A 10,000-nucleotide genomic window follows, 5' to 3' on the forward strand; every position below is an offset into this window, starting at 1 on the left:
TGCCTGACCTGTAGAATTCTTCAGCCACCGGTCTCAGCATATACACTGATAAACAGTTCGCCATGGGCTCTTAGGAGCATAGTTCGATTTGGTTTTTGCTCCGCCTCTGTGCTGTTTTTGTTTCTCTAACGGTTCCTTTTTCTTCCTGAAGAGAAAGACACAATATGGTCCCATTATTCAATCGGATGGATTGTGGTAATTTGTGCCTTTCGAAACACAGCGTAGAATGAAATAAAACGATTTCTGTTCAATCTGCGTGCTCAGCCATTTCTTCAATTCACCAATAATGTTTTATATATATATATAAATATATGTTTGTGTGTGTGTGTATCTTTGTCCCCTACCACAGCTTGACAACTGAGGATCGATTTCTTCGACTAAATCCTTCAAAGCGGTTCCCCAGCGTGACCTCAGTCTGAAACAAATAAAAGACGACCAATGATCGAAGACATTTCAGTCTAGCCATCTCGTCTCTAGAACTAGGACCGCATAGATTTTGTCTGATACTGTGCCTCTTCCCATCTTTTTTTCCAGTTGTTAATTTTGCATTTAATGTAAGAAAAGGAGGGGAATTAAATGCATCATTACAATGAGAAACTTGAAATAAAAACCATCAGAAAATACAAAATAAGAACTAGATTTCTACACTTTCATTTTGCTCATTCTGCTCACTTCTAGGAATCTTTTGCATTACTTTCACATTTTAATTCTTGGAAAACTGAAAGTAATTTTTTTTTTTTATCTAATTCAACAATTATCATTTTACTGTGGCAAAATGTAACTGTAATCTTAGTAGTACATTTACTTTTAGATATTTTATTTCATATTGCAGTTCGAAACAAGGAACGAAAAAATCAGACAATTTAATTTATTCACTTGTGTATAGAACAAATAAATATGCATTTATTTATCCGTACATATATTGTTGTTGCACTAGTTGGCTTTTTTACAAAATATCCATGCAAAATAATGAAAACAATGCATATTTAATGAAGTATCAAACTGTTTCACTTATTTTATCTTTTACTTGCTTCATTCATTGGGATTGCGTCAGTGCTGGGGCACATAGTGCTCAATTTGAAATCATAGAGTTGCATGTAAGAATATTAAAATATTCCTGTACTTGAATGCTACCTTGTTTTTCGACCCCAGGAGAATAAAACGGTAGCTTTTACGACAGTATCTCATTTTATTAATGTAATTACAAAATTTTACCGCTTCAAGTATGAACATATTCTTCCATCACCTGTTGAATACATTATTTTAATTTTGTTCAGTTGAGATTGATGGATTGGTAACAATGTGTTCCGACTCTTTCTTTTTGTTCTGAGTTCAGATCCCGTTGAGGTCAACATTGCTTTTTCATCTTTTCGGGTTGATAAAATAAAGTATGCGTCGATTTTTAAGGTCTGAGAATATTCAATAATTAAAGTACATCGACGAGGTTTGCGTAGGGAGCTAGATGGTGGTACATGACCATAATTTTAAGCGGAAATAATCAGAAAGTCCTTAACCAGTTAGAATATTTAACTCTATGCAGGTTGTTTTCAGTTTATTTAAAGTAATTGGTGTAAAACGAGAGAAAGGCATCTTGATAACCGTTACAAGCGATCTCGAGGCATAAAACTTTATGCAAGGATTTTATCTGTTTACTAGGTTTCATTTTTGTAGGTATTTTCAGTTTTATTAACATCACTAGTTGTCATATTTCTGTGTTTACTAGCTGAAACAACTGACTGCATACTCATGGATTCTCCGTAGAATTTTATTCTTCTGTACAATTTTAAATGATAGGATCACCAAGATGTGCCCCCAAAATTCAGAGTCAATATAAAGTCACCCGTTAACGAAAAAAAAAAAAAATAGTTTGCTGGGTGTTAACAACTGTGTAGAAAACGAATACGAAAAAAAATTAGGGTTAATGTTTAGATCTTGACCCGGAAATGAAAATAAAAAAAAATACTGGAATGGATGTAAAACAATGTGTAGGAAACGAATATAAAAAAAAATGCGCGCAAGGCAACGGGAGGATGGACTTCGGAGAATTCATAATATCCGAGTTTTCCCCTCATAACTTTTAGGAAAATGGGGCTCTTTCAATGAAACTTTATAGAAATACCATTCAAACGGCATACCTTGCGATTGTAAAGAAATTTGTGGGGAAAATCTTTTCCAAGGGGTGGGGAGAGGACTTCGGAAAATTCACAAAATCCGAGTTTTTCCGTCATAACTTTTAGGAAAATGGTTTTTTCAATGAAATTTTATATAAATACATTTGAAATGGCATACATTATGACTATAAAGTAATTTCTGGGTATCTTGTGAATTTTCCGAAGACCTCTCCCCACTCTCCCGTTGCTTTGCGCGCATTTTTTTCACTTCGTCACAGTATTTCTTTGCTATTTTTACTTTTCTTTTTTCAAAAGAGCTTGCTGTTATTTCTGCACTCATATTTTTTATAACTTTCAAAATAAAATATAAAACAAAAGATAAACACTTTAATTTCACATGAATTACTGCGGGAAATTACTCTGAAAGAAATCTTTGCAGAAAGGTGAGTAGATTGATTACATATTTCTTTCATTATGTTATCGCAGTTTTGTGAGATTTGGCTGTTATTTCTAGCATGTGGATAGCCTGCTTGAAGGCTAAGGCCGTAGAATTGGGAGGTGGTTGGGGATATTTTTTTTTTTGAAAAATTGAAATTCTACAAACAACTTTTGGTAAAATTACAGATTAACACCCGCACGATTTTCACTAAGGAAAAAAAAAAAAAACTCGGATTTTTTGCGTGGAATCAAAACGCAAAATTAATATATTTTTTGAAATTGCAAATTATTTAGAATATAAAACAAATGAAGTTAAATTTTAAAAATAAATGTCATATACTTATACTCTGTAAGGTGCTGTGTTCACACTTCAATTTACTATTTTCTAGAAATGTTGCTTTTCTAATTGAAACCATTTTTAATTTGATAAATTCTACGGAATAATTTTGTGCGTTTTTTGATAAATTCTACGTAAAGAATTTAGTGCGAAAAATTTATACATTTATACACAAAGACCTGTTGAGGCAAGCGAAGTTGATATCGAACCTCATCCGACGACAGGCACCCATGCCAACCCCCTTTGCTTGCGAAGACATGTTGGGGCAAGTGAAATCGAAATTGAACCAATCCTATGACTGGCACCCGGCAGATGCCAGGACCCCTGGACTGGTGGTACGTAAAAAGCACTATCCGAATCGTGGCCGATGCCAGAGCCGCCTCGACTGGCACCAATCCGACCGTGGCCGCTGCCAGCCTCGCCTGGCACCTGTGCGGGTGGCATGTAAAAAGCACCCACTACACTCTCGGAGTGGTTGGCGTTAGGAAGGGCATCCAGCTGTAGAAACTCTGCCAGATCAGATTGGAGCCTGGTGCAGCCTTCTGGCTTCCCAGATCCCCGGTCGAACCGTCCAACCCATGCTAGAATGGAGAACGGACGTTAAACGGTGATGATGATGTGAAGAAATTAATTCATTACGTTTACCAAATTATATACGTCTGTAAAAAAAAAAAAAAGTTTCACAAATTATATACGTTCGCGTTTGTGTAAAAAAAATTATTATTTAAGTTTTATAAATTATTTACTCTGTTCAAAAAATATTATTAATATTAATTAATTTTCAAGAATTATTTAATTTATATAATTAATTCATTAATTTTATTCTGTAAAATAGTAATTAATTCATTTATCTGTAAATCGCTATGTTGTCATTCAGGCAGCTAGAAATAGCAGCCAGCCAGGTTTCCCTCCAATAACACTTTATTGTCTTAAAAAGCAGAAAGGTATCTAAAAAATCGGTTTTTTTTTTGTTTTTGAGGTCAGGTTACTTGATTCCACGCAAAAAATCTGATTTTTTTTTTCCATGTGAAAGTTCCGGGGGAGGGGGTGTTCCCCCCCTTTCCGGACCAAAATATGGGATTTGCAGCATATTAGGAGGTCAGGGTACTTGATTCCACGCAAGAAATCTGAGGTTTTTTTTTTCCCTTGTGAAAATTCGGGGGGGGGGGTTACCCCCCCTTTCCGGAGCAATTCCGGACCAAAATATGGGATTTGCAGCATATTAGGAGGTCAGGGTACTTGATTCCACACAAGAAATCTGAGGGTTTTTTTTCCCCCTGTGAAAATTCCGGGGGGGGGTTACCGGAGCAATTCCGGACCAAAATATGGGATTTGCAGCATATTAGGAGGTCAGGGTACTTGATTCCACGCAAAAAATCCGAGTTTTTTTTTTTTTTTCTTAGTGAAAATCGTGTGGGTATTAATCTGTAATTTTAGCCAACTTTTTTTCCGTAAAAAAAAAAAAAAATATATATATATATATATATATATATAATACAAAATAAGAAAATGGAGAAATACACCTTAATCAATAATCAACTACCAGATAATACCCATATATATATATATATATACATTTTCCTGAAAGTTATGTGGGAAAAATTAGATCTTGTGAATTTTCCGAAGGTCCTCTCCCCACCCCCAGGTTCGTTTGCGCAATTTTTTTTTTCATATTCGTTTTCTGCACAGTTTTTAACATCCGGCAGGCTGGTGGGGTGGGTTCGTTAACGGGTGAGGATCTTTATATTGACCAAATTCAGCATTTATTAACTCCAAACATTTTATGCCTAAAAAAATAATTAAAAATAGATTCAGAACCTGTATTTTGTTTGTACCGAGTTTCAAAAATAATAAACTCTGGCCCATAACCTTTTCCGTTACGCTTTGTTTACCGAAATTTCGAGGCCACTTTAGCATGCGGTCTACACAGTATTGTAGTCCACGCTATGAAATGATCTGATCTTGGTAAGGGTCAGGGGTTAAACTGCACACTAAAGTGACTCCAAAATTCCTTTCGATTTTTGTTTCAAATAAAGATTATAATTCAAAATTTTCTTTTATTTTTTTTCATTTCCTCAATTTCTCAAGCTCTTTTATTGATTTAAAAAAATTCTTTTCCTATTATGTTGTTTTCGAATCGTGTTTGAAGCATAAGAAATGAGGATTCTGGGGGAAAAAAAGTTTTTCAAAGTGGACGTGAAAAAGAAATAAATATTTGGCACTTTGAAAGCATAGAAATGTGTTGATATTCTTTTTAATCTACCCACAGATTTTCTAACATTTATTGCTGTCCTGATTCATGCCATGTTGCACATAAAATATATGTCAAATAATAATGAGCTGTCGAAAGTACGACTAGGCAAATTAGCCGGTATTATTTGATTCTTTCACTCGCACAATTTTCACTAAGGAAAAAAAAAAGTCGGATTTAATTTTTTGTTTTTTTTTTTGGAGGGGGAGGGCCGGAACCCCTATATTGGGATTGGGATTTTTTTTTTTTTGCGTTGAATGAATTCTGGTGACCTCCTAATATGCTACAAAACCTTCTTTTGGATCCGGAAAACGGGGTGGGATGTGGTGGAAGCCTCGGAAATTTCACCCCCACCCCTATTGATCTTTTCACCCGAACGATTTTCACCAAGAAAAAAAAATCGGATTTTTTTGCATGGAATCAAGTACCCTGACTGATCTGCTAATATGCTGCAAACCCCTTATTTTTGTTCGGAAAAAAGGGGTGGATGGGAAACCGGCTACCCCTATGTCCCGGAATCATTGGAAATTTTTTTCCCGTTGATTGAATTCCAGTGACCTCCTAATATGCTACAAAATCCTTTTTTTGGTCCCGTAAACGGGGTGGGGTGGAATCCTCCGAAATTCCATCCCTATACCATTTTAAAATATATTTTGCTATTTCTTTCTTACCCATAATTTTAGATAACATTTTGCCGAAATACGTTTTCAAGAGAGTGGCTTACATTAGATTGAAAATTCAAAGAAATTTAAAATGAATAAGTGAAAATGCAGAGGTTATAGAAGTTATTGATAACGAAGTGTGTGGAGAGATAATGAACGATAAATTCATCTAAAAAAAAAAGCACGTTAGAGTTTTTGCATGTATGTGTGAAACGAAGTAGAAGTATAATATTAAAACAAAAATATCTTTTTCCTACCTCTTAAAATGACTGTACCATTTGAGCGTGATCGATGCTAGTGCCATCTGACTGGCCCTCGTGCCAGTGGAACTTGAAAAGCACCCACTACACTCTCAAAGTGGTTGGCATTAGGAAGGGTGTCCAGATGTAGAAACCTTGCCAGAACAGACTGGAACCTCATTGCAGCTTCCTGGCTTGCCAGTTCTGAGTCAAACCGTCCAACCCATGCCAGCATGACAAGCAGACGTTAGACGATGATGATGTCTCATTCACTCTCTCTCTCACTCTCTCTCCCACTCCCAACACAAAAATGAAACTCATTTTGGTGTCAAAAATTGCAAAGGGAAAATGCTTTAATGTTTTTCAAATCTAGTCTGCAATCTGTGATTTTTTTTTTGCACATTCGAAATCTCTGCAGTCGAAAAGGTGGGTTTCTGTAGGAAAAAAACCGAAAGTGGGGGGTGCAGTCCATGATATCAATCGCCCTCCTGAAATCGTAACTCCACCGTCGTGGAGGCCTTCCAAGTGGTCGTTTCCGCTCATTTGGGTACCACTCGACAACTGCGCGGGTCCACCGATTATCGGTGAGCCGGGCGACGTGTCCAGCCCATCTAAACTTGCTGCGTGTATATTCTATGATGACATCCCTCACGCCGGACTTCTCTCTGATGACCTCGCTACTGATGTGCTCTCTCAACGAGATTCCAAGCACTGAACTCTCTACGGCTCTTTGAACCGTTACCAATCTCTGTTCTTCTCTCTTTGTTGTAACCCATGTTTCACTACCATATAACATTGCAGGTAGAACTGTGCTATTGATGAGGTTGGCGCGGGTGATCCTGTCCAACCTTCCCTTGAGCACATCCTTTATGCCATTAAACGCCTTCCATCTGGCCCTTACTCTCCGTGAAATCTCCTTTTCGATATCTCGGCACATATTCACTTCCTGTCCCAGGTAGACATATTCCTTTACCTCCTCTATTTCATCAATGCTGATCACCTGTTGGTGTGTTGTGAGACCGCATGAACTTCGTTTTCATGCGGTTCATCTTGAAACCTACTGCAGAGCTTTTGATGTTGAGCTCCGTCAGTATAGTCTGAAGCTGATTCATGGTTTCAGCGACGATTACGATGGTGGGTGAGTAGCTCACCATTGATGTTGACACCGCCTTGCCAGTCGATGCCTCTGATGATCTGCTTGAGACATGTGGTGAAAAGTTTTGGAGAGATCGTATCTCCTTGCTTCACTCGACCGGCATTTGGCCTTCTCCCTTCTCGACCGCCAAATGCAGCGCCTTATCCCTCTTCCCGTCAAAGATGCACACACCCATGCACGCTTATATATGTACGAGTGAGGGTACGTGTATATGCATGCATGTGGGTATATGTAAACATACGTACACATGCAAGGTATATATACCTGCATATGCAGAGGCGATGACACATGCAAATGAGCGTATAAGTGAGCGTGTATGAGTGCATACGCATGCGAATAAGGATTGTATATGTAACTTATCTTATATATACATGTATATATATCTTCACATACATATTTTCTCAGATTACTAAGCACTGAACTGCTATTTCCTTAATTCTTCATATATTTGCCCCCCATTTAAACTCTACTACTACACATTAGTCATGCCTTTACCTCTTAACCCCCTCCCTTCCTCTATCTTTTACACTATAATACATTTCTCTTTCTATCCCCACTCCTACTTTCAAATTATCTCCACTGACCACTGACTGATCTATATCTTAGTTTTCTTTTTTCTTTATTCCATTTATTCCTATCTTCAGGGTTTTTATTCTTTATTTTTTATTATTTCGTTATTTTTACTAATCTTCTCTCTCCTTCCTCTTTCATTTTTTCTTTCTCTCCTCTTTTTTCTCTTCCTTTTTTTTTATTCCTCTCTTCCTGTTTCCAATTTGACCAGACTAATACATTCCCTATTTCTAGGTCACTTTAAATACAAACCTTTGACTCAGTAACACTGTATATAAATTTCCTACTGGGAATGACCAAGTTTAAAAATCTGCTGGATCTCACTCATAAGGGAATCTGACATTGCTTATAAACTCTATATTTGGAAGGACTCATATTAAACTCTGTTGGACTTTTGGATTTTACTCAAAGGATATTGGAATATTGCATATATACCATTATGCCTATAACACGGATTTACAACTTCAATACCCATAAATATCTTGCATCTATTGGATCTTTTCCTTTTGAACGGCAGACAATTTCTAGTAACTAAACATTTTAAAACTTTGTATACTGGTAGAATGTGTCAAAATAAAACATTTTATAGATTTGTTAATTTTTCCTGAGAACAGCAATTTTTATTTTAGCTCACATCACAAATTCATAATTATAATCACGTATTCATTTTTTTGTTAGTCAACACCTGTGGATCTCCTGTGTTGCAAATGTTACCTAGGATTGATATCACAACTGATTCAGCAATTTCTGTTTTACACTCGTTTCACTGAGTTTTCATATATTTCGGGAAACTCAGATTTAGTATCATAGTAAATATTTTATTTAAGCATTGAGAAATATAGATAAACCTTGTTTCTTATTCTCCTGCTTTTTCCTACATTTAGGACTACATTAGCCAATGTATCCATAAAAGATGGTGCATTTTCATGAATAGGATGCTTTTTCTTGCAAGTTTAGCAACTAGGAAAAGATATTTCTTTCAATCTTGTTTTGCTGAATTCAATTTTTCCTGTGGCAATTCCACTATTGATGGGTACCCAAAACAAACTAGAATTTTGCAATATTATTTTATTCACTTTTATATGTTTACACTTTTATTGCATTTTCCACTGTTCAAAGCAAACAAATGCCTTTTAATGCCTCCATCACTTTTTTCTTCACCTCTTCCACATCTGCAAAACGTTTCCTTTAAAGACTTTTTTCATTCGGGGGAACAAAAAATGTCACAGAGAACAAGACTGGGGGAAGAGGGTGGATGGGCAAGTGGGGTCATGTAATTTTTAGTCAAAAACTGTCTCATACTCAAGGCAGTGTGTGCAGATGCATTGTTGTGATGAAACTACCACTTTGTCATAGGTCATGGTGTTTTCATCTCACTGTGTCACGCAAATGCTTCAGAACTGCCAAGTAAAATGTCTGATTAACAGTTAGACCAGGCGAACCAAATTATGTGTGGACAATTCCTTTCATATCGATGAAACAAATCAGTATCCTCTTTACATTTGACTTCACTTGATGCATTTTTTTTTTTTTTGAGGGCATGATGACGTTGAATGCTTCCATTGACTTGATTGCTGCTTCGTTTCTGGATCGTAGCTGTAGCACCACCTTTCATCACCAGTAATAACCTTTAAATAAAGGTCCAGATCAACTTCCAACTGTTCTTTCAGTTGTGACTGCTTTTGATCTTCTGTGAGCAAGCAAGGTACAAATTTTGCTGCAACTCTTTACGCTCAAAATTCGTTGGCATGTGCGTCAGGACACACCAGTCATATCAACAAGTTTGTCAATTGTTCAGCAATGGTCCTCCATTGAATTTTCGTAATGTTTTTGTTTGGGAGTGTGAAAACCACTCATTGACTTGTATTTTGCTCATGGCAGTGTCCTTGTAAGCTATTTGAAGCATGACAACTGTTTCAGTCACTGTTTTCCCCAGCAGAAAACAGAATTTCATGGAATCTCACTGTTCCTTCATTTCATCCATCACAAAAATCAACAAACAGGAGAAGCACTACAAAACAAAGATGCACCATGTGACTGTACGACTTCATCTGGTGATGCTGGTCAGCAGACTGATGCCTGAGAGTCGCATCAAATGGCTTCTAGTGGTGGAAGCCTGAACTTCAACAGGCTTGTCTCACAGAACATTTCTGGTTACTTTTGGATACCCCCTTGTATAAACTCACCTATCTTTACCTCTGTACAATGTTGTTTCTCCACAGTCTAGTCTAAATTA

General features: G+C 36.7%; 1 protein-coding gene across 2 annotated transcripts in view; it reads left to right on the plus strand.

Annotated features, from left to right (window-relative positions):
• Positions 1 to 10,000, plus strand: part of LOC115211035 (nicotinamide phosphoribosyltransferase) — a 49,966-nt gene that overhangs the window by 20,223 nt on the left and 19,743 nt on the right. The window lies entirely within an intron of this gene.

The sequence above is a fragment of the Octopus sinensis genome, linkage group LG4, assembly GCF_006345805.1.
Source record: "Octopus sinensis linkage group LG4, ASM634580v1, whole genome shotgun sequence".
NCBI classification, from domain to species: Eukaryota; Metazoa; Mollusca; class Cephalopoda; order Octopoda; family Octopodidae; genus Octopus; species Octopus sinensis.